Consider the following 26,762-nt stretch of genomic DNA (forward strand, 5'->3'; position numbering starts at 1 on the left):
CTGCCATGATTACTTCTTAAATATGAGTAACAGAGTTTGCACTGTCTTTTTTAATAACACTAAAGCCCAGGACTTAAAACAATTAAGACCACTGTAGCGTCATATGATCAGAGACTGCCCATCTCCTTCATGAGAAAGGAGACTCTCAGCAGGCTTACGTGGGACGCCATCCTCACAATTTTATCCGGTGGACGTTCCTTAAATGAGGTTCCATGAGCGGAAGAAGAACAGCTGCAAGCAGATTCTCCGAATTCTGCAGCTCTTAAATGAGTTCCCAGCTGTGGACCAGGAGACTCGCCTTGCTAGGGCTTCCGGGGGGGTGAGGGAACGGCTTGCATAAGGCCAGCCTGACTTTGTGTGACCCACGTTATTATTTAGGTGGTTCCAATACTGCATTTAAAATAATGTTTGGACCTCTGCCCACGAATTAGTTCAGTCTGACTCTGCCACTCTTGTCTGTAATGAGTCCTTGTGTTTTTACAACCAGCATGGCCAGAGGCACGCTAGCGTCTCTTGGAGGACGCCGGTCAGCCACTCCCTCGTTATTCCTAATGACTTCAGATCCGAGAGCCTGCCAAAGGGAGGGAGGGTTCTTCTCTCCCCCACTTTCTCTCGAACCTAAATACGGATATTTCACAACCAGACCCTGGCAACCAATCCCTAAAGCCTGCATCCATTTCTGTCACTGTGATCTGGAATTCAGGGTGCAGCACAATTAACCTTGAGAGGGCATTGACAGGCATCCAAAGATGAGGGAAAGATTATTCGGATAGGAAGAGCTAAAGACTGGGGATTCTGAAAAGAGTTATAGTAGATGCGCTTTGATGCGTTGCAGCCAGCCAAAACCTCTGAGGCCTCGGTCAAGACACTGATCTTAGTGGTGTTGCAGCGTCTCTCTTCATCTTGGGTGTTGAGCTGGGGTGGCCAACTCATCTGTGTTTGAACCGACCTTTCTTGGTTTCAGCACCAAACACCCTGCGTCCCAGGAGACCCTTCAGTCATAGCAAAAATGAGAGGTTTGGTTACCCTCCAAGGTGCATAGGCGTTGGAGATGTAAATGTACGTGATGCATTTCAGAGTGATGTTAAAAATGAATGTTTCTGTTCTGCCTTCTCCCAGGACATGTGTGGTTATTCTCCACTTGCCACTGAAGGAGGGGGAGGCGTTTCAGAAGTGGCACCCTCAGTCACTGCACCAGCCAGCGGGACTTCCTGATGCTGTTAGCCCAGCGGTCCTGAGGACGCAGCACAGACAGACTTTACACTCCAGGACAGCTCCGGAGACCCCCCTTAAGGCTGAGCGCCCCTTCCCCCACACCTGCTCCTTCTAAAGAGGACTCAGTGCGGCGCTGTCTGAGTCCCTCAGGGAGCTCAGCTCCTTGTGCGCAGCCTCTAAAGAGTTGCCAGTAAAACAGGAAAGTCATTTTTTCCTGAAGATATTTTTGGTGACACGTGTCTGTTTCTAGTGGACGGGTCACCTGCTGAGACGGACTTGGAAGCAGAGGCGAATTGAATTAAAGAGCCGGCTTTAATTCAGCTTCCATTTGGGGAAATGCCTCGGAGTGTGGACCCAGAGAACCAGGCACAGCTGCACCTTGGATGGAATGATTACCCCAGGACACACTCGGGAAATACTCTCACCGTCGCTGAGTTATGGAAACACGGACCGAGGCCTCGATGGGAGACAAACTGTGGTGGTCCCGGGAGCATTGTCTCCAAATCAGGGGAAACTGCGGAGCTTCTTCCGGGCTCAGTTACCACCGTTACCCTGAGGAAGCCTGTGCTGAAACCGAATGAATGTCTCTCGATCCCCCAGCTTCGTGGAGAGGCCCTGATCTCAGCACCTTGGAGAGAATGCCACTCCCTCAGCGGAGGACAGGAAGGAAGCAAGAGTGGGCGTTGGGACAGGACGGGAGAAGCCCCCGGCCCCAAGCATGATCTGTAGCTGCTGGGAATGCAGGGATTTCAGGAGGATGCACCCTGGGAAGGCTGCCCCTTCCTGACCCTCCAGCACCTGTTACACGGATCAAAGCAGTGAGAGGAGGACAGATACCAAAGAGGCCAGAGCACATCATGTAAGTTGGGACCCAAAAACCAAAAATCTGCCACCAGCAGCAGCAGCAGCTCTGAGATAGGAGAAGGGCTCGAAGAGGAGCAGCGTCTGCCGAGGGTCCTCTGTGACGACCTTCCTACCGCTGCTGCGGTTGTAGCTCAAGGGCTTTGGTAACGGCTTGTGTTTCTCGGGGAGCAAGGCTGTACTGATGCAGGCAGCAGGGTCTAGGTCTCAGAGAGACTCACACAGTGACGCTCCATGAATATCACAGTGTTCGGGAGAAGATTAACGCAGATGACATCAGACGTCTTAGGTGAGGCAGAGGGCAGTGGGCATGCTTCAGATGTGCCCCAGGTGTGCAGGCCACTGTGTTCCCAGGGCATGGAGCGGGTTGCTGGCTGGGTGTGTGGGGGGGGGGACCCTGGTCCAGACCACACACTGCTGGATGCTGCTCCTGCTGGGACCCTGTGCTGAGGGGCAATCTGGCTCCTTGGTGGGGGGATAGAGTCCTCTGTGGAGTTGTGGGGTGAGCCCCTGGGCAGGGGGTGGCTCTTCAAGGGGCAGGACCTACAGTGCCCACACTTGAGAGCAGCCAGCAGACCGTGCTCTCATCCCTGTGAGCCTGGAGGCAGAGGAGCAGAGCCTGAAGGCGTGGAGGCCCTGTTACCTCCCTGTCCTCAGGGTCTCTTACCCTAACGGCAAGGTTTTACTTGTTTCACTGATGCTAGCATAGCTGAGTTCTCTCTCGACCCTCAGGAATGGCGAGGTGCAGGAGGAAGACCCTCCGCTCCTCCCAAGGACACACCGGAGTCATGACAACACAAAGCACTCCCTCTGGGAAAGCCGTCAGAGCAGGATGGCTCTCCTAGCACCAGGGCTATAAAGGAAGGGAGGTGGGGAGGAGGGGCAGAGGCATGATCTGACCCGGACGCATGCCCCCAGCGGCTGACACACAGGACGATGGCACATCACAGATGCAGAGTCCCCCCTCGAGGAGTGAGGGGTTCCCGCCCCTCATCGGGCACCCCAGCCCTGGGGACCTGCACCAGGACGATGAGCTGCTCAGCTGGGTCTGAGAAGCAGCAGGGCTCAAGACAGGGAAGTCGGAGGGTGGTGGGAAGCTGAGACTTGACTCCTAAAGGCCAGACACACACTCACTCCCCTGAGTCCCAGCATGGGGCAGCAGAGAAGTGCCTGGTGCGCCCCCGGCTCCTGCCAGCCCCTCACCCCTGACCACGGAAGCCCCTATGGATCTGGGGAAAGCCCCTGCCTTGCTGGGCTCCCGCTCTAGCCCTACTCAGCCCCCGTCAAGGTGGTGGCCACAACACCATGAGAAACACTTGGCCTGCAGTCGCTTCACTTCCCAGACTCCTGTCAAGGCCACCGTCGCATACAGTCTGCACAGGGCACTCTTGCCCAAGGACAAGCTCAGACAGGAAGAGGCCTACCTTGTCCACAGAGATAGAGAAAATCAGAATAATGAGGGGAGTGGGGAATGCATTCCAAATGAAAGAACAAGATAAAGCTCCAGAAAAAAAAAAAACAAAACAAAAACTAATGAGACAGAGGTTGGTAATTTACCTGATACAAAGTTGAACAATCATAAAGATGCTCACTGAACTTGGGAGAAGAACAGAGGAACACAGAACGTCAACACAGCGTTGGAAAATACAAGAATTTCCTGGTAAAGAATCTGCCTGTCAATGCAGGGGACCGGGGTTGGAGCCCTGGTCGGGGAAGATCCCACCTGCCTCAGAGGAGCTAAGCTGGTGTGGCACAGTTGCTGAGCCTGTGCTCCGGAGCCTGCGGGCCACAGCTAACGAGTCCACGAGGAGAGACTACTGAAGCCTGGAAGCACTGGAGCCCGCTCAGGGCAACTGCTGAGCCTGTGCTGCCGCTGCTGAAGCTCGTGAGCCCTGGAACCCATGCTCTGTAACAAGGGTAGCCACTGGACTAAGAAGCCCCTGTGCCAGAACTAGACAGTAGCGCCACCCTCTACAGTTAGAGAAAGCCCCTGCAGCTTTCAACGCAGCCCCGACCACCACTGAGAAATAACACTAATTAATTTTTAAAAAGAATTAGAAACTACAAAGAAGACCCGATCAGAGCTGAAGAACACAGTCCCTGAAATGAAACACACGTGACTGAACACGTGACTGACCACCTGACTGAGAAGGCACTGACCACGTGACGGACCTCATGATTGACCACGTACTGACCACGTGACTGAGAAGGCACTGACCACGTGATGGACCTCATGATTGACCACGTACTGACCACGTGACTGAGAAGGCACTAAACTCGTGACTGAGCACATGACTAAGCACGTGACTGAGAAGGTATTAAACACGTGGCTGACCACGTGACTGAGAGGACACCAAACACGTGACTGAAAAGGCTCTACAGACTTCACTGAGAAGCCATGACCACGTGACCGACCACGTGACTGACCACATGACCGAACACGTGACTGACCAAGGTGACCGAACACATGACCCAACGCATGTTAATTATTTTTTTATTTAATCTTTTTTTTTAATTTTTTTAAATTTTTTTTTGTTAGTTGGAGGCTAATTACTTCACAACATTTCAGTGGATTTTGTCATACATTGATGTGAATCAGCCATAGAGTTACACGTATTCCCCATCCTGATCCCCCCACCCTCCTCCCTCTCCACCCGATTCCTCTGGGTCTTCCCAGTGCACCAGGCCCGAGCACTTGTCTCATGGCACATTTAATAATGCTTTCTCTATGATTTGATTCTAACATATCTATGTGTTATTTTCTTCAAATATCACTTTTATGAGTTCATTGAACTTCTGATTATATCAATTTACTTCATTCCCAATATTTGGAACTACCCACTCCAGTATTCTGGCATAGATAATTCCATGTGTCCATCTTTAATTGTCAACATACAGAGATTTATAATATTTGTAATGACTGAATTTATATAACTTTAATCTCTCCTTAATAATTAGTACCTCCAGTTTGGAAACCTAACTTGTTTATATTTCTTCTGTTTATTATAACAGCTATGCTCTAAAGTTTCTATATAAATAATTTTGCACATATGACTGCTTATATACATGAAACCATATAAGACACTCTTAATTTTACATAGAAACATTTTTATAATTGAATGGCTTTGATATATATTTTTCACAAGATGTATTAAAAATATTTGTTGTCTCAGTGTGGGAAAATAAATCATTAGAATGAATGTGATTTGGTGGATAACCTTCATAGATTATTTTAGAAAAAGACTCAGCATTTTTCTTTGTACCAAAAAGAGTTCTTTCAACTACAGAAAAATAGATGATCAGTAGACAGTTCAGCTCACAATTTTGTTTTCCTTAGTCTAAGGAGACATCTGTAGAGGGTCCTGGGAAGAATTTCCTTCAATAATGATCATAGGAATCAGAAAATATCAAATGAAAAACCAACTTCACTGCAGCAACGAAAACCCTCTCCACTACTGAGAGGGTGAGAGAGACCTTAAGATAAAAACTAGGGGTGTTCACTTAGACACAATTCCGGATAAACTGGCCCAAACCTCATGGAATTCTCTTTCTTCTTTTGTACAGTACAACACTATCACTTTGGTTTTTTTTTTACAATTTCTAAAATACACTTGTTAATTTATTCTGTCAACATTTATTGAGAACTTATTCTATATTCTGTACCCTGTGTCTCTTCAGGTAATGGTTGCTTTGTCCAAGAATGAAAGGGTACTTTTATGTGAATGCAGGGCAGCCTGCAACATGTGATGACTCAGCCAAATAGCACTTGAGAGACACTGTCAAACTTCAGGGACAATGTCTTATATTTATGGCAGATGAAAGAATGTAGCCAAATTATGGGCATTGCATACAGGTGGACTTACCTAGAATTCAGTAGCCATAGCGTGAACACTCCTGTGGCTTGAATATGAATTACACATATACACATTTGGAAGTTGCAAATAAGTCTTTCTTTTTTTTTTCCTCCCAGGGAAGATTGGGATGAGATTCAAGATTTATAGGAATTTTTGTGCTGAACAAAAGTTTCTTTTAAGTGGCAAAACAATTGAGTTTCCCATTTGTTATAAAACACTGAAGTGGTTCTAACTTTAGCTGTTAGTGTGAGCTCTGGGCTTCCCTGGTAGCTAAGACAGTAAAGAATCCACTTGCAATGCAGGAGATCTGAGTTCAGTCTCGAGATCCTGTGGAGAAGGGAATGGCTGCCCATTCCAGTATTCTTGCCTGGAGAATCCCAAGGACAGAGGAGCCTGGCGGGGTCACCTGAAAGGTAGACATGACTGAGCAACTAAGCACATATACTTAGGAACTCCAGGTAGACAAAATAACAGACTTTCCCAAATTCTCGTCTTTTCAAAGTCTATTTTGAAGTGAATTCACTGGTAAAGGGGAAGATATAGGGGGATGGACTAATTGGATTCTTTTAGCTGGTCAACTTTCAGAGTTATTCCTGGAAGACATCTGGGAAGATGAAGAGAGTAACAGCTGCTGAGAAAACTGCCTCTCATTATTTCTCCCCAAATAATACAAAACGGCAAAGTGAATTCTACACCAGACGTGGACAAACATTTTCTGCAAAAGGCCAGATAGTAAACATTTTCACCTTCTTGGGCCCTGAAGGTGTCTGTTAAATACTCAACTCTGCCATTAAAAGTAGCCATAGATATTATGCAAATAGTGAGAATACACAATCTTTTTTTATAAGAACCAGTGTGGATAGATTCTACTCTCAGGACTTAAGTTTCAGTCTCTTGCTCCAGAATGTGGGCCTTACTCCTAAGTAGCTTTCCCAGTGTTCAGCTAGAATCCTGTCATCGAGGATATATTTATTCACAAGGGCTGTTTACTCTGGCTGGGCCAAAACGCCAAACCCTATGACTGCTTGGCCTCTACTATCTCTGTCGAATGCTCAGTGTTATCACTGGTGAGCATGGACTACACTTTCCCTACATGCAATTTAGTCAGTTGCTCAGCCAAGGACACAAGGGAACTCATGTCAGATTCCAGTTCAGTGCAGCCCTGACTGGAGGACACTAACCACGTCAACTGACCTGATCTTTGCCAACTAAACTCAGAGAGACAGTCATGTGGAGCTTAGCCTCCCTCTCACGGTGTGGACTGAACTGGTGCTAATTGTGGACTCCATTTACATAATTCCCCTTTTCTAGAGGGAAATTTGAGCTGCTTGTCAAACATTTTCTCATATACTTGATTCAGTTTCATGATTATTTAAGAAAGAAAATATGGTTTCAAACTGCTTTTCTGACAGAGATGGAAGCAAAAGTACTAATTTTTGTTTTATTCTTTCTGTTTTTATGTGTGCATGTGTGTATGAGTGCTAACATGCTATTGCTATACAGGTGTGATCTAAAATTTTCACCTGTTTCTTGAAGTCTCTTGTATCTTTTGTGGATCATTTTTGTTTTCAGATGCTTGATATTTATTTTCATGTTTGGCTTACCATGTGATTTAGTTGACAAGCCTAATTTGAGTTCTTTTGTTTTAATGTTTGTCTTGTTGATACTTTAAACAAAGACAAAATATTTCTTCCTATATGTCACAGGTTTCTTTCAGTATATTGATTGAGTGTGAGTGTGAAAGTCACTGAGTTGTGTCTGACTCTTTGTGATCCTATGGACTGTAGCCCACCAGACTCCACCGTCCATTGAATTTTCCAGGCAAGAATACTGGAGTGGGTTTTCATTTCCTTCTCCAGAGTATATTTATGATACATATGCAAATTAAAGAGTCCAGCAAAACTATTGCTAGGAAAATTTCCCAGGAATCATAGATACTGTATTTAACATGGTATACAATCCTTTTTTGAATGATATTAGAAAAACTTACAAGAGATGAAGGAAGATTTTGTTTCTGAGAAATAAATTCTCATGTTTTTTTAATGACTTAAATCATTTTGATTGAGATTAAAGAGAGGGATAAATTATGTGTTCTGAGTAGTTTCCCAATTAGGATTTCCAGAAAAAAAAAATGTTTAAGCAAGCAATACATTATTTTTATCTGATGATTTAAATCCAGTATGCTCTTAATTGTGTAAGAAAAATGTAGTTTTTTTTTTATTAGGCCATTGACAGTTTGTTTCACCTGCTTGTTCCTCAAAGTATAAATAAAAAGGTTCAACAGTGGGGCAAAAGATGTAGTGAGCACAGACACCCCTTTATTAATGTCTACCTCTTCTTTGTCTGAAGACTTGATGTAGATAAAAATACAGCTGCCATAGGTAATGGAAACAACAGTCATGTGAGAAGAACAGGTGGGAAAATCTTTTCTTTTCTGTGATGCAGAGGAAAATCTTAGAATTGTCCTGATGATATACACATAAGAAAAAACAACCCCTATCAATGTAATGATGAATGTCACCACTGCACAGATTATAACCATCTGTTCAATGAATCATGTATCTGAGCCTGAGATCTCAAAAAGAGGAGCTGCATCACAGCCCAAATGATCAATGGCATTGGAGTCACAGAATTCTAGCTGGAAGCCCATAATGAGTGGTGTGATGATTATCATCAACCCAGATTTCCAGCAGCAGAACACAAGGAGGGTGCAGACTCTACCATTCATGATGATCATGTAATGAAGGTGTTTACAGATGGTCACATACCAGTCATAGGACATGGCTACCAGAAGAATAAACTCTGTGGCTCCAAAATGTCCAGTGAAAAATATTTGACCAACACAGGCATTATAGGTAATGGTATTGTCCTCACTTGATATGCTATACCGGAATCTGGGAATACAGGCTGTTGTGAATGAGAGTTCTAAGAAGTTTCTAAGAAAAAATGCATAGGTGTTTTAAGAGGAGAAGCCAGGAATGTTAGAATGATAATAGTCAGATTTCCAGTAATGCTCAGCACGTAAGAAACAAGAAGACAAGAATCAGAACTTGTAGCTGTGGGTCCTCTGTAAGTCCCCACAAGATGAATGTTGTTAGGACTTGTGATTTCTCATGACCACCTTTGATGTTTTAGGTAATCTACACGTAAAAAGTCAAAGAGAAGGTATCCAAATAGATGAAAGAAAATGATTTTTTCAAAATCAATGAAATGGAAAACAGAAACAAGAGAGGTGAATATTACCAAAAGCTGATTCTTGGAGAGGATTAATAATACTGATAAAACTGTCATTGAGACTGATCTGGAAAAAAAAAGAAAAGATGTACTTTATCAGAAATGTGAGATATGGCATCATTAAAATTATAGTTATTGAAAGGTTAAAATGTCATGTTTTGAAAAAAATCTGCTAAGTAAATTTGACATCTTGAGTGAATGAGTGAATTCTATGAAAAATACAATCTACTAAAGTGTATTCAAGATTAAACACATAATTTACATAGCTTTATTTCTAACATTAAAGTAAACAAGCGAAAAGTGAAAGTGTTAGTCACTCAGTCATGTCGACTCTTTGCAATCCCATGGACTGTAACCCACCAGCCTCCTCTGTTCATGAAAGTCTCCAGGTAAGAATACTGGAGTAAGTAGCCATTCCTTTCTCCAGGGGCTCTTCCAGACCCAGGGATTGAACCCAGATGTCCTCCTTTGCAGGCAGATTCTTTAAGGTCTGAGCCATCAGAGAAACTCAAAGTAACCAAATACATATTTAAATTATTCCACAAAGAGAACTTCAGCCTCAGATGGCTTAGTTGTAGATTCCCGCCAAACATTTAAAAACAAACAGGAAAATACCATACTTTACAAATCCTTTGAAACATTTGTTGAAAGCAAAATTCATAACATAATCTGATGGAATTGACACTATATAAAGACAAGTTAGGATAACCATAATGAAAAGGAGAAGAGTAAAGGGTAGCAATTTTTTCTGTTACATTCTACCCTCAGTGGTAAAATATATCAAAGTGGTTTGTGAAATGTTCAATGTGTAGAATATAATTCATAGACCACACACAAACTTTTAAGAAATGACATAGTAAAAAGAATTCTATAAATTAAAATGGAACACTAAAAATCTTCACTTGAAGGCAGGAAAGTAGAAACAAAAGAATGAACAGCAATGTAACAAAGAATAATCAACTAACAAAATGATAGAAGTCCAAACATAAGTGATGATACATTACCTATAAATGATCAAAACATATCATGGCAATTAAAGGAGATTATAAGAGCTTTTTTTTTTAATTACCTATCTGGGTGCTGTATACAAGTACTCCACGTCAAATATAATAACATAGATAGATTAAAAATAAAAGAATAGAAAAATTATATCATACAAAGCATAATCAAGAGAATGCTGGAGTGCACATTACCACCAAAGAAAATTTATAAGTATACAGAAGAAAATTACATACTGATAATTGAGTCAAATAACCAAGAACATAGATTCTAATCATTTATGTATCTAATAATGTATCAAAATATATGAAGAATAAACTGGCATAAGGGCTTCCAAAGTGGCACCAGAAGTAAAGAGCCTGCCTGACAATGCAGGAGACTTTAGAGATGCAGGTTTGGTCCCTGGGTCGGGAGGATCCCCTGGAGGAGCGCGCAGCAACCCAGTCCAGTATTCTTGCCTGGAGAATCCCCATGGGCAGAGGAGCCTGGTGGTCTATACTCCATAGTGTCACAAAGAGTCAGACACTACTGAAGCGACAGCACAGCACAAACTGCCATAAACAAAAGATGAAATAGATAAATTAGCAATTATAGCTGGAGATCCTCTTACTAATTAACTGATAGAATTGACTGAAAATCCACAGACATATACAAGAAGTACACGGCATCTTCAATCAATTCCATATAGCTGACATAAAAATGAATACAGCAAAAAATGAACTTGAAATTCTAGATCATAAACCTAATTAAAAATTCTCTGCCTTAAAAAGACATTTTTAAAAAGTGAAAATTAAAGCCAGATAGAATTTTCCAAGGAAAAGTCTAAATTTAAACCTTCTAACTCTGATCTAGATGTCCAAAAAGTTGAATATTGAAGTCAGAATACTGTAGGATGCACTCTTCATGCATATATAAATTTGGGGATTATCGGTCTAAGTGATGTCACCTTATTTATGAGAACCTCCTAGAGAGAGGGTGAAATGAAAGAAAGGATTGCCTAGAGAAGACACTGTTCAGTCACTGAGTCATGTCTGACTCTCCGTGGCCCCATGGACTGTAGCATGCCAGGCTCCTTTGTCCTCCATCATCTGCTGGAGTTTGCTTAAATTAATGTCCATTGGGACAGTGATGCTATTTAACCGTCTCATCCTCTTCCATCACCTTCTCCTTTTGTCTTCAATCTTTCTCATCATCAGGGTCTTTTCCAATGAGTCATCTCTTTGCACAAGGAGGCCAAAGTATTGGCGCTTCAGCATTAGCATCAATCCTTCCAATGAATATTCAGGGTTTATTTCCTTTAGGATTGACTGGTTTGATTTCCTTGCAGGCCAAGGGATTCTGAAGAGTGTTCTCCAGTACCACAATTCAAATATGACATATCAACTCTGTCCCTAAAAATTTACTCTGAGTAGAAAAAAAAAGAAATATATATATATATATTTCACAGATAAACTTGACAATTGGATGTTTATTCAAAATAACTAAAAGTGGAATACAATATAACTAAACATCAAGAGATTATAAATAAACAAATTGTGATATATATAAACATGGAATGCTACATAGCATTATATATCTTGATTTCAGTAGTGGTTATGAAGATGTATATATAACTTTTTTCATAATACACTAGGATGTTACATATGTAGATTTCAAATATAATCCATTCTAAATACAATTGATTAAAGAAGACAAGTCATGGAGTAAAAGAAGATATTTGCAAAAACTCTCAAAGACAGAACCCAGCGTTTAAAAAATTATACTACAAATCAATAAGACAAAACCAAGCCTAATAAAAATTAGACAAGTTTTTTCACAAAAGAGGACATCTAAATACCAGTGAACATATGAAAATGTAAGCTTTTTAGGATTTAGGGAAAAGAAAATTAAATTCACAACTACCGTACAACCATGAGGAAAACTAACATTAAATGAATTGACCATACCAAGTATCTTTACGAATGTATTGTACATAGAACATTAATATCTTAGTTGGTGTAGACATTCCTAAAGACACTATGAAAACTTTTTGACTATTAAGTTGAATGTCCAGATATCTATGAAACAGAATATTATTATTCTAGGTTTTTGCCCAATAGAAATGCATACATATGTACTCCAAATAAATAAATGCTTAAGAAAATTCAAAGTGGCATTATTTTTAATAATTCAAAAACTCAGAACACCAAAATGACTTCCAATAAGGGAATCAATTTTTAAATTGTAATTATATTTATAAAATGGAAGAGTAAAACAATCTTGGTGATAATAATACTGCTACATGCAATAGCATGGAGAGTTGTCACAAAATTTTGAGTGAAGAAGCAAGACAGAAAAGAATTCCATTCACAGAGATTTCAAAGATAAGCACAGCAAATCTATGGAGCTAGAAACCAGGACATTATGGAGTAGGAAATGGCAACGCACTCCAGTGTTCTTGCCTGGGAAATCCCATGAACAGAGGACCCTGGTGGGCTACAGTCCATAGGGTCACAATGAGTAGGACACAATTGAGGGTCTCAGCAAGTGTCGTCAGAAGCAGATGTGAGAACTCTCTGTCCTGTCCTTTGTTAAGGCAAACATTGTGATTTGCAAAAATAGAAAACAATGCCACTCCTCACTTTTTTTGTTTGGAAAATATAAAAATTTACATTAAAAAAGAAGAAATCAGAACAGTAGCTCTATTCAGGTGGCAGCATGAGGGTAGGAACAAGGTCTAGGTACATCTACAGCTTATAAGGTGCTTTTAATGCTCTATTTCTATCCACAGCAGTGTGCCCATGCTATTTGTCAACTTTTCTGTAATGTTAAACTATGGTAAATCTTAATAATTTTTAGAAAACCAAGGTGAACTCTGATATTTGGCCATATCACCTGACACTGTAGTATTCTATAACACTGCTTTATTTCTACACTTTTCCTCAATGTTTAATTCAGAAGACCCTTTTAAAAAATACATGTGGACCATTGAAGAATGATTTGGCACAGGTTATATTCACATAGATCAGGTTAACGTCCACTCAATCACTGAATTTCAAAGATCATACCATTTAAATGAAGGTAAAGGGAATGGCTACCCACTCTAGTATGTTGGCCTGGGAAATCCCAAGGACAGAGGAGCCTGGCGGGCTACAGTCCACGCAGTCACAGAGTCAGACAGGAATGAGCGACTAACACACACGCCATTTAAATGAAGGGAGGTGGGAGGGGGGATCGGATGGGGAATACGTGTAACTCTATGGCTGATTCATATCAATGTATGACAAAACCCACTGAAATGTTGTGAAGTAATTAGCCTCCAACTAATAAAAAAAATAAAATAAAAAAAGACAAAACAAAAATAAATGAAGCTTTAAAATAATAAATTCTCCTGGTCAGCATATATGTGTGTATGTTTTATATATATACATATATATATATAACACTGAAAGTGTTAAGAATGTTAGTCGCTCAGTCCTGTCTGACTCTTTGTGACCCTGTGAACTATAGCTTGCCAGGCTCCTCTGTCCATGGGATTCTCCAGGGTACTTTCCCAAACCAGAGATCAAACCAGTGTCTCCTGCACTGGCAGGCAGATTCTTTACCACTGAGCCAACAGGGAAGCCTAGGGTCTTCCTTAGATCTACGGAATTTGTCATCTGATGGGCTCAGGCCCCTTTTTTTCCCCTCTAGAGCCACATTCTGCTCCATTGTTAATTCCTTGTAAAAGGTCATTGAGCAAAGAAAAAAACAGAAGCTTTAACCTACTTTGGACAGATGTCATATTAACAACACTCAAGGAATTAACTGAAATAGATAAAGATGTTAAAAATTGAGTTTTCATTAAAATGTGAAAGACTTTTAGAGGAAGAAGTCACTTAGTTATAAAACATAAACAAATAAGTCACTCAATAGAGATGTAGTTCACCTATTTTATACACAATTTTTATTTCAAATAAGGATGAAGTTATGGCAGAGAACACATGGGAGTGTCCCTCTAGTATCCACTGCATTTAGATGACCTTCATCATATTGATACATGAAAGCAGCTAATCAATGACTGTCCTGTACTTGCCACTCCTACTGTGAAGTGGCAAGTACACACTTCATAAGTGGTTGTTGAAACCATTCATATAATTTTAAAGTGACAAATCATATCAGTTATGTGGATATATGCATACATTGCTCAGAAGAAAGCATCATTCTAGAGTTCAGAAAATGAACAGAAAAATTTAAAGAAAAAAAAAAAAAAAAAACTTCTCTGTTAGTTGTAACCTCAGATGTTCACTGAACCCTAAAGTTGCAAAGAGTGAAAAAAGTCCTCCAGGAAGGTCTTATAGAGGAGAGAGGAAGGTGGACTCGAACCATTCTTAGGAGCACATACTCAAACTCATAGCAGTCTCTGCAGTAGGAGAGTTTCACTAAGTCATCCTCCAACCACACAAGATGACGATTTTCTCAAGAGAAAGCCTGTCTCCCCCTGAACCCAGGAAGTTTTACCCTGGAACTACAGAGCTAACAGTAGTTTAAATGGTTAGGAAAGAATCTCTCTATTGTTGGGAAAATAGACAGTTTCTGGCAGAAGGACATAGTTCTGGTTTGTTTGTTTGTTTGTTTGTTTGTTTGTTTAGGACACAGTTCAAAACTGAGAGAATTTCCCTTAAAAATTATTGAGCAAATTTTCAATTATGTGAAACAAACAAACATATCCTTGTTGGACCTATCTTATCATTATCAATGAATCTCTGGTGTAGTAGACTTTGGGGATAGAGCAGGAAATACAGATCTGGGGAAAATGTCCTCAGAGAGGCAGGTATAAATAACATTAGCACCAGAAGCAGTGCAGGTGTGCAATAATAAGTATCAGACTACAAGACAAAAGGCAACCATGTGTTATTTTATTTCGATAGTATGCTAGGCATTTGTAATATGATACAATTTTTCCAATTTATTAATCCCATAAAGTTGTAATTAATGTTAAGTGTCAGTATAAGTATTCAGAAAATAATAGAGAAAAAAATATTTTATCAAAAGAAAAAGCAAAGTGATAACCTACATTGATAGTTTTCAGAAATACCTCCCAGATATTTATATTTATTTTGTTTTTGCATCACATAGGGTTTTTTGAAAATTGAAGTAGAGTTGACTTACAATGGTGTGTTTATTTCTGCTTTATAGCAAAATCTTTCAGTTATACATACACATATATTATTTTTTATATTCTTTCCACTGTGGTTTTTCACAGGAGATTGAATATAGTTTCTTCTATAATACAGTGGGATAGTGTTATTTATACATTCTATTTATACTTGTTTGTTCCTGCTAACCCCAAATATATCCACTGCATTCCTTTCAATGTCCCTCCCAGCAACCACAAGTCTGTTCTCTATGTCTGTGAGTCTGTTTCTGATTTATACATAAGTGTATTTGTGTCATATTTTAGACTTCCCATGTAAGTTATATCATATGTATTGACTTTCCTTTTCTGCCTTACTTACTCTGATAATCTCTAGTTGCATCCATGTTGCTGCAAATGAAATTATTCATTTTTTATGGCTAATATTCCATTGTATATATATACACCACATCTTCTTCATCCATTCATTTGTTGGTGGACATTTAAGTTGTATCTCATGGGCCTTTTTATATTCATGATCTTATTTTATTTCATTCAAAAACTAATAAATATATTTGCATTTATGCTTACATATACTTTATATTCATAATTATATATTTTAATTTTTAGTTTATTTTGCTTTTTGTCACTAAGTCATGCCTGATTCTCTGTGATCCTATAAACTGCAGCACACCAGGCTTCCATGTCCTTTGCTAACTCGTGGAGTTTGATCAAACTTAGGTCCTTTGAGTCAATGATGCCATCCAACCATCTCGTCCTCTGTTGCCCCTTTCTTTTCTGGCCCTCAATCTTTCCCAGCATCAAGGTCTTTTCAATGAGTTGGCTCTTCACTTCAGGTGGCCAAAGCATTGCAATTTCAACTTCAGCAGCAGTCCTTCCAATGACTTCCAATGACTGGTTTAATCTCCCAGCTGTACAAGGGGCTCTCAAGAGTCTTCTCCAGCACCACACTTTGAAAGCATCAATTCTTTGGTGTTCAGCCTTCATTATGGTCCAACTCTCACATCTATACATGACTACAGGAAAAACCATTGCTTTGCCTGTAGAGACCTTTCTCGGCAAAGTAATGTCTCTGCTTTTTAATATGCTGTCTAGGTTGGTCATAGCTTTTCTTCCAAGGAGCAGACAACTTTTAATTTCATGGCTGCAGTCACCATCTGCAGTGATTTTGGAGCCCAAGAAAATAAAATCTGGCACTGTTTCCATTTTTTCCCCATCTATTTGCCCTAAGGTTATTGGACTGGGTGTCGTGATCTTCTTTTTCTGAATGTTGAATTTTAAGCCAGATTTTTCACTCTCCTCTTTCACATTTATCAAGAGGCTCTTTAGTTCCTCTTCACTTTCTGCCATAATGGTGGTGTCATCTGCATATCTGAGGTCATTGATATTTCTTCCAGCAATCTTGATTCCAGCTTGCACTTCATCCAACCTGGCATTTCACATGATGTATTCTGCATATGAGTTAAATAAGCAGAGTGACAGTATACAGCTTTGACATACTCCTTTCTCAATCCAAAACCAGTCTGTTGTTCCATGTCCGGTTCTAACTGTTTTTTCTTGACCTGCATACAGGTTTTGCAGGAGGCAGGTAAGGTGGTTTAGTATTCCCATCTCTTGAAAAATTTTCCACAGTTTGTTGTTGTGATCCACACAGTAAAAGGCTTTGGTGTAGTCAATAATGCAGAAGTAGATGTTTCCCTGGAATTCTGTTGCTTTTTCTATGATTCAGTGGATGTTGGTAATTCGATCTTCAGTTCCTCCACCTTTTCTAAATCCAGCTTGAATATCTGGAATTTCCCGGTTCACATAGTGTTGAGGCCTAGTTTGGAGAATTTTAAGCATTACTTTGCTACCTTGTGAAATGAGTGCAATTGTTCAGTAGTTTTAACATTCTTTGGCATTGGAATGAAAACTGACCTTTTCCAGTCCTGTGACCACTGCTGAGTTTTCCAAATTTGCTGGCATATTGAGTACGACTTTCACAGCATCATCTTTAAGGATTTGAAAAGCTCAACTGAATTCCATCACCTCCACTAGCTTTGTTCTTAGTCATGCTTCCTAAGGCTTATTTGACTTCACACTCCAGGATGTCTGGCTATAGGTGAGTGACCACACCATCGTGATTATCTGGGTCATGAAGATTTTTTTTCTACGGTTTTCCTGTGTATTGTCACCTCTTCTTAATAGCTTCTGCTTCTGTTAAGTCCATACAGTTTGTATCCTTTATTGAGCCCATTTTTGCATGAAATGTTCCCTTGGTATCTCTAATTTTCTTTAAGAGAGCTCTAGTCATTCCTGTTGTATTGTTTTCCTGTATTTATTCACATTGATCACTTAAGAAGGCTTTCTTGTCTCTCCTTTCTTTTCTTTGGAACTCTGCATTCTGATGGGTATACCTTTCCTTTTCTCCTTTGCCTTTAACTTCTCTTCTTTTCTCAGCTACTTGTAAGGCCTCTTCAGACAACCATTTTTCCCTTTTGCATTTCTTTTTCTTTGCTGAACAGAGGGAAAACCTTAGAATAGTCCTGATGATAAAAGGTAGGAAAGAACTACACACATGAGGGTGATGATGAAGGTCAACACAGCACACAGAAGAGCCATTTGTTCTATTAGCCATGTATCTGACTTGTCCCTAGTTGATACGCTATACATGAATCTGGGAATACAAATAGTTGTGAATGAAATGTCTAAGAAGGAGAAATTTTGTAGGAAAAGATACACAGGTGTTTTAAGGTGGGAATCAATCTGAGTGAGGGCGATGATGCTTGTTTCCCAATACACTCAACATGTAGGACAGAAATAGAAAAATAGAAAGCAAAATTTTCAGTCTAATGTCTTCTATTAACCCCACCAAGATGAAGATGGTTAGTGTGGTTTGGTGTTTGATCCTTAATTGTGGTCTCCTGTCCAGTCTGCTTGAAACAATAAGGAAGACTTTGCATGAGGAACTCCAGAGTCCTGGCTGGTTTTTAACCTCATGAGAAATAAATCTGAGAGTGACTCCTATACAACAGTTTTGTGGAGAAGTAAACTCATATCATATGGCAGTGCTTTATCCTCTCTTTGTGTCTCACAAACTGACTATTCATTTTTTAATCCTGTTATTTTATGCTTCTCCTTTTAATGAATTTACAACTTAACTGTTATTGATGTCATTTCAACATATTTTCTTAGAAATAATGAAAAAAACAAAAACAAAACACCTCTCTTTGAATAAGTTGCTTTGGGGTCAAGAAGTCTGCCTTCCCCAATTTCCTGTCTCCAGACATGCTTCTAACAGAAAGGTAATCCCACCAAAAAAATAAAATAAAATAAGAAGAAGAAGAAAAAAAAAAGCACTTACAATGGTCTTAAGAAAATCCTAAAATTAAATTTTACATGTATGTTAGCTCTTATACTGCAGTGATTCTTATTACACAATCTATCCTGTTTCAGTTAATCCAGTCCAGCTTCTCAGAGGTGTGCTAAAGACATTTCTCGTGGACATATTTTCTAAAAAATTCATTTAAATGTGTTACAATCCAAATGTTTTGAGGTTTGCCTCATTGACAATTTATTTCAAATGTATGTCTGTAATATTTGTAATATTTGCCATTGTCTATATTTTCCTGCCACTATTAGAATATGTTGTGTATGTTTATGCTTCCTAGGTTATCCTTGTCCTATTAAAATTTCTCTGCAAATTACAAGCCAAATTTTGAAATTGTGTCATTGAATGGATCCCTTTGTTTTCAATTCCTTAGACAGTGAAAACCCTAATGCCTTCTAACAAGATCCTACAATTTAATAATCTCAAGATGTTGAGAGCTGTTTTTCTCTTTTCTCATCGAAGGGTTCTCAGTAAGAGCAGTTTGTTGGTATTAAAACACTAAACAGAATACTATTTCTTTCTAAACACATTTGACAATGACACATTTCCACTCTCTGTAAGTATTTTGTAATAATGTATTTGTTTTGTTTCAATTTTTTTTCAGAAAAGTAAGAAAATGTTGGGCTCCCCAGATGGCACAAGTAGAAAGAAACTGCCTGCCAATGCAGGAGGTAAAAGAGGCAATTTATTCGTCAACTCACTTGGTTTTTAAACCAATTAAACTTCTCCAGACAAGATCATCTCTAGTCTGTCACTGTTTCACTCTTTGGACACAATTCAGTCTTCACTTAACTCAAACTTTGCCTCATGTGAGCTAACTTAGGAAAGTCATGATAGTTTGATTTCCACTATTTCACATTTTCCTCAATTTTTTCCTACTTCTTTGTCTGTTCTCTTTTATTTTCCCTTAGACTGCCTTTTCTAACCATTCTGCTTATTGATTGACTTGTGATCTCTTTTCTAGGCAATCCTTTCTTTCACTGACTTTTCTCTCTAGGAGACTCTCATAAATAAGGTGACTTCACCGAGGTTAATAAATCTAAAATTTATATCTGCGTGGAAAATGGCTTCAACTATTTCTTGGACATCTAGATCAGACTTAGAGTGTTTGAATTTAGACTTTTCCTTCGGCAGTTTCCTTAACTTCTATATCTTGTGCTTTTTCAAGTACAATTAAGATAAAAATATATACATCTTAGGGTTGTACTGATAAATGTAGATAATAATACAATATCTACAGCTGCATGTGGAATGTGTGAACACTCATTACTATTTCCTGCATTAAACTTTCTTATTTCATTTCTGTATTATTTCTTTTGGAGTGTCCTCTAGGTGTGTTTCCATTTCAAGATTTTAAACATGGCATGCATTGTTGTGTTTCTTTCTCTGTCTGTCTTAAGTCACATAAGGACTTTCTGAATTCTTCCTTTTTCTTTGCTCCTATTTTCAGTTTATCACCAGGTCTTGCAATTTCTGTTATCTTAGTTTGATCCTCTTACTTTCTCACCACCCTAATTTTACCATGGGTATCTTTATCTTATAGCTGAAATATTGTGAAAGTATATTAACAGGCACTTAGCATGAATGATTACTTCTCCCATTCAATATTTTAAAACCGACACAACCAGAATCAGTTTTCCAAAGCCCACTTATGATTAAACCCCCCCTACATACTTTGGAAAAAAATGTTTTGAAATGTTATTAATTGAGAGTTATCCCGTACTAGGTATCTCCTTAAAACATTCATCTAACTCTCAGTGACATAGAAGTGAATTCATTTAGGCTTTAGGTAAGGTTTGTGAAGAGGAGGACTGGCTAGTGAACATATTCATGAATTTTGAATTTCAAATACAGAAGCATTTAGATTTATGAAGGCTTTTCAGGTAATAAATATTAGAATATACAAATAAATATTTTTGCCTTATATATCAAATATAAAATATTTTAAAAAATGATTTAACAGGGCTTTAGAGTGAATTTAAGAAGATTTTTAAAGTTTTCACATGAGTCTAATGGAAAAATTGTACTGATCTTTTGATACTGCCTTTAATACTAAGCAAGTATGAGTGACTCTCTATTGCTTTCCTGTGAACTAATGTGTAGTGAGAAGTATACTTCCTGTCATTTTTACACAGTCTGTGGAATAAGGCATAGTGTTCTTATTCCCCCTTTCCTTTTTAGCCTCAGTTTCCCCTGTAATACCTAGTTCATGGAACTGTTGTGTATACTGATTGAGATAATCCATGCAGAGTGCCCAGCAGATGGTGAGTTAAAGCCACTACCCCTCCTTTTTACTCTACTTCATTTTCTTTCTCCCCTCCATTGTCTTTCTCCTCTTCCTTTTCTTTTTAGCTCTATAACTTATGCTAACTGATACTTACAGTAATGTATGACTGAACACAAGCTATTGATTTCCTTTCTTGTGTTTTGTATAAAGCTGGTGGATTTTGGTTCAGTGTTCTCTGGAGAAATACTAAGGGCAGAGTCCAGACCTGAAATTTTGGGCACGAAGCAATAGGTATTCCACATTTCCTTCTCAGCTTTAATTGTATGATTACTTGGGTAGCAGTTTCCTTTCATAAATGAAGAGTTTATGTCATTTGTTTTTCCTCCATTTCAAGGGGTAAAGGATTTTCCTTGGAAAAACTACTTCATTTGTTATATGACTCATTTAACTTATTTTTTTGCAGCATATCCCTTGAGAAATCTAGAAATGTGCTCTGAGATCTTGTGACTCAAAGCATGTTATTTCTATCAATAACAGTAGCAAATAACAGCATCAGAGTACAATAGATAGATAGGAAATTACCTGTGCTTAATAGGTACCTCTATAGGACATGGGGAATAATCTATGACCAAAAGGAAAACTTTCTAGCTATTAATCAGGTACCCTTTTATATATGTCATAAAATTATTGCCTGGAGAACCCCCATGGACAAAGGAGCCTAGAAGACTACCATCCACGGGGCTGCAAAGAGTTGGACATGGCTGAGCAACTAAGAACGTGAGGGAACTGACACTCTGTACTAAGCTGAGGAAACCCTGAAGCTCTCAGTGCTTCACTGTGACATCCTAACTCAGACCATAGTTCAGGATCCCAAAACGCTCCCACTTTTCTAGTCACCAGTTTTTATCTTCTGTGATCCCAGATGCTAAGTGAATGTTCTGCTAAACCACTTTCATTCAGATCTATTTTCTATTTAGTATATTTGAAGAAATATTTGCATTTACCACTAGCTCACAATAATTTGATCACTAATGACAACATTGCTTGTATTAACAATTTGGCACTCTAAGTGTATTAGAGTTATATGTTGGTACAAATCCATATTGATTCATAAGAGTGATATTGTATGGTAGGTCTCTTCTTTTAGTCCCTACTGTTCTTATGAGTAGCCATGAATTCATTTGAAACATACTAAGAAGCTATGATATGACTGGTTATGCTGTCGATACTAAGAATAAAAAGAGTGAAGAGATAACTGACCCATCTCTAATGGATGTATGTAATATATGTTTTGCATGAGTCTAATCCTTTCAAATTTCATTTTTCTGAAACCAAGTATCATTAGAAATAATGATTTCCTCTTTGGCCATGGTTTAGTAAATAAGTTGTGTCCGACTCTTACGACCCATTAGACTGTAGCCTGCCAGGCTAATCTGTCCATGGGATTCTCCAGGAAAAAATACTGGAGTGGGTAGTCATTTCCTTCTCTTTTTCTTTTCTTCTTTTTGGATCTGTCCAAATTAATGCATTGCCATCCTTGTGTTTTAAATAGATAAGTCTGATAGTTTCATACCAAGGAAGTTGAATGGTGAATGAAGAAAGAAACTGAAGTTACCAAAGAAGAACATATTAATACTTATTCTAATGGAACATAATTGTGGCTTCAGTTGACTGTGTAATTCTCATCATTCCCAAGATGAAATCAAAGTATAAATGATTGCAAATACATGCACAAATGCCCCTTTCATGACACATACATTGTATTTTTGCGGTGGATAGTGCTCTCTGAGTTGTCAATTGCCCCTCATTAAGATTCTATTCCACTTAGACCTAGAAAATAATGTCTTATATCTTAAAGATGAAATTAAAAATAATTTATTTTAAATGTCTGAGAATATAGAATGATTCTTAGAAGATTCGATAGCGATAATTTCTGATTTCTCCCAGCAAGAACAGATTCTTACACAGTGAATAAAATGAATGTTTTATTATCTCAGACTCTTATGGATGTGCAGGAACCCTTTGTTTGGATAAATAAAGAGTCCTTACTGACTAAAGCTCAAACATGACTAATGAATATCATATGTAGTAAATTTTGACAAAATACCTGACAGAGGCAGCAGTGGGAACTGGGTCTTTGGAAACTACAGAATGTAATGATTTTATTAGACACATTCCAAATGCAACACTGTAATTTTCCAATGCAAAGATTTTCTTCAACCCACAGAAAACAAAGCATTAATAAAGCACAACAAAGTTGCTGTAGGTCTATGTTTTCAGTGGGAAAATATTTACATTTGTATATTTACATATGTATATGAAAGAAATACAAAAAAGCAAACTGGCTGTCTGAGGAAGCCTTACAAATAGCTGTGAAAAGAAGAGAAGCAAAAAGCAAAGGGGAAAAGGAAACTCTCCATTTGAATGCAGAGTTCCAAAGAATAGCAAGGAGAGATTAAAAAAAAAAAAAAAAAGCCTTCCTAGGGATCAGTGCAAAGAAATAGGAGAAAAGAATTGAATGGGAAAGACTAAGATCCCCTCAAGAAAATTAGAGTTCCAAGGGAACATTTCATGCAAAGATGGGCTCAATAAAGGACAGAAATGATATGGACCTAACAGAGGCAGAATATTAAGAAGAGGTGACAAGAATACAGAACTGTACACAAAAGATCTTCAAGATCCAGATAATCCAGATGGTTTGATCAATAACCTAGAGCCAGACATCCTGGAACATGAAGTCATGTGGGCCTTAGGAAGCATCACTACGAACGAAACCAGTGGAGATGATGGAATTTCAGTTGAGCTATTTCAAATCCTGAAGGATGATGCTGTGAAAGTGCTGCACTCAATATGCCAGCCAATTTAGAAAATGCAGCACTGGCCACAGGACTGGAAAAGGCAGTTTTCATTCCAGTCCCAAAGAATGCTCAAACTGCCACACAATTGCACTCATCTTGCACGCTAGTAAAGTAATGCTCAAAATTCTCCAAGCCAGGTTTCAGCAATAAATGAACCGTGAACTTCCAGATGTTCAAGCTGGTTTTAAAATAGGCAGAGAAACCAGAGCCCAATTTCCCAACATCTCCTGGATCATTGAAAAATCAAGAGAGTTCCAGAAAAACATCTATTTCTGCTTTATTGACTATGTTGAAATCTTTGACTGTGTGGATCACAATAAACTGTGGAAAATTCTGAAGGAGATGGAAATACTAGACCACCTGACCTGCCTCTTGAGAAATCTGTATTCAGGTCAGAAAGCAACAGCTAGAACTGGACATGGAACAACAGACTGGTTCCAAATAGGGAAAGGAGTATGTCAAGGTTGTATATTGTCACCCTGCTTATTTAACTTATATGCAGAGTACATCATGAGAAATGCTGGGCTGGATGAATCACAAGCTGTAATCAAGATTGCTGGGAGAAATGTCAATAGCCTCAGATATGTAGATGACACCACCCTTATGGCAGAAATTGAAGAAGAGCTAAAGAACCTCTTGATGAAAGTGAAAGAAGAAAGTGAAAAAGTTGGCTTAAAGCTCAACATTCAGAAAACAAAGGTCATGGCATCCGGTCCCATCACTTCATTGCAAACAATGGAAACAGTGTCAGACTTTATTTTCGTGGGCTCCAAAATCACTGCAGTTGGTGACTGTAGCCATGAAATTAAAGGACACTTATTCCTTGGAAGAAAAGTTATGACCAAAATAGGCAGCATATTAAAAAATAGAGACATTACCTTGCCAACAAAAGCCCATCTAGTCAAGGCTATGGTTTCTCCAGTAGTCACGTATAGACATGAAAGTTGGACTATAAAGAAAGTTAAGCACAGAAGAACTGATGCTTTTGAGCTGTGGTGTTGGAAAAGACTCTTTAGAGTCCCTTGGACTGCACAGAGATCCAACTAGTCTATCCTAAAGGAAATCAGTCCTGAATATTCATTGGGAAGCCTGATGTTGAAGCTGAAACTCCAATACTTTGGCCACCTGATACGAAGAAATAACTCGTTTGAAAGGACTTTGCAATCTGATGCTTGGAAAGATTGAAGGCTGGAGGAGAAGGGGACGACAGAGGATGAGATGGTTTGATAGCATCACCAACTCAATGGACATGAGCTTGAGTAAACTCTGGGAGTTGGTGATGGACAGGGAGGCCTGGTATGTTACAGTCGATGGAGTCACAATGAGTCAGACATGACTGAGTGACTGGACTGAACTGAACTAAACCTCTTTCTTGGATGAAGATTTGACATAAATGATGCAGCTACCATAAGTGATGGAGACAACTATCATGTGGGAAGAACAAGTGAAGGCCTTCTTCTTTTGCTGGGTAGAGGGTAATTTTAGTATAGTGCTGATGCTATAGATGTAGGAAAGAACTACACACATGAATTGATGAAGGTCAGCACAGCACACAAAATTATCATCTGTTCTATCAGACACATGCCTGAGCAAGAGATCTTCTGGATATGATAAACATCACAGTAACAGTAATCAATTTCACTCAGATAACAGAATTCCTGAAGTTATTATAGATGTCTCCTCTGTTAAAGACTATTCTTTAGTGTTTTCTAAGGAATTTATTCAGCTAATTTTTTTTAATAAAGCAACACTAATCACCATTGGCTTTCTGGGATTCATATGCACACTAAACACATAATAGTAGACTTGAGACAAAATAAATAGGAAATTCATGACATTTAGGGGAGGCATAGTGTCTGCAGAAAATAGGCACCAAAAATGGCTACCTCTTTTCTTCCTGTCCACACCCGCTGCAATGTGTGCCTCTAGTTCCTTCCAAGCGCAGGTGATTCTGTTTTTCTTCCTTGAATGTTGACTGGTCCTATGACTTCCTTAGCTAATAGAATGTGTGTGGAAGAAGGGATAGTGTGCCTCGGAATCCAGAGGCCTTGTTTGCTTCCATTTTCTCCCCTAGGGCCTCGTGATCTTACTATGTGAACCAGTGTTAGCTAAGCGGTAAAGCATCGTCTGGAAGAGGGTTCATTTATCTTAGTAAGGAGCCATTCAGTTTCTAAGTATGAGAATGAGGCCCTCTTTGACAACAAGACTCAGTCATCTGTGAGGACAGTCCTGTAAACCTAGCCAACTAAGATCAGCTGATGTCTGCTCAAACTGGCAAAAACCACAATTGATCCGGAAACTCAAGTTTTAAATCACTGATTTGGGGATGATTTGTCGTTGCATAATAACTAACTGCAGGATGTGGCAGGTACATATATGAGGGCCTCCACACAGAGAGCTACGGAGAGACACAGGAAAGGAAATCTTTGTATAAGGCAATGCCTTGACCATGGCCTAGAAATGAAAGTCAAAACCATTCCAGTCTGGACCATTGAGCTTTATGGTGAGAAATGTGAGACACGGAAAGGTATAAATAAACATATGTAGACATCTTTATTTGAGAAATATTAGTGAAGGCTGTACCTCCTGGTTTATTAATGTTAAAGATAATCTTTGTGGAGGCAATTATGTCTTCATATTGGATTCTATGTTTATAACCCAGGGCTTCCTTGTATTTTGCTGGTTTAATTTTCTCATTGTATAGAATTTTAATTTGCTGAGATTTGATGACTCTTTTTGGCTTAATTTAGCTATCTTTAGGGTGTGAATTATGTCATGTATTTCAGCACTAGTTTTACTTCATCATCATAAAGATGGTTTTAGTGTCTCAGCAGATTTTATCATACCACTGCCACCTGGGTGATGAATTAATGTAGAAATTGTGCTCTTTAATGTAGAAGGACTCTAATGAATCTAAATCCTAAAACATTGGGCTTTGAAGTTTCTTTTACAAGGTTGATGTGAATGTCCACATGTCTAAGCTCTTATATTTCTTTTCCAACATTAAAATCCTTTCATTTTGCTCAAA

General features: G+C 39.1%; 1 pseudogene; it reads right to left on the reverse strand.

The window, feature by feature from the left end:
• Nucleotides 1–3,920: 3,920 nt before the first annotated feature.
• Nucleotides 3,921–19,106, reverse strand: LOC136161444 (olfactory receptor 6C2-like; annotated as a pseudogene).
• Between the last annotated feature and the right edge of the window lie 7,656 nt (nt 19,107–26,762).

This window comes from Muntiacus reevesi, chromosome 1 (genome assembly GCF_963930625.1).
Source record: "Muntiacus reevesi chromosome 1, mMunRee1.1, whole genome shotgun sequence".
In the NCBI taxonomy this organism is placed as follows: Eukaryota; Metazoa; Chordata; class Mammalia; order Artiodactyla; family Cervidae; genus Muntiacus; species Muntiacus reevesi.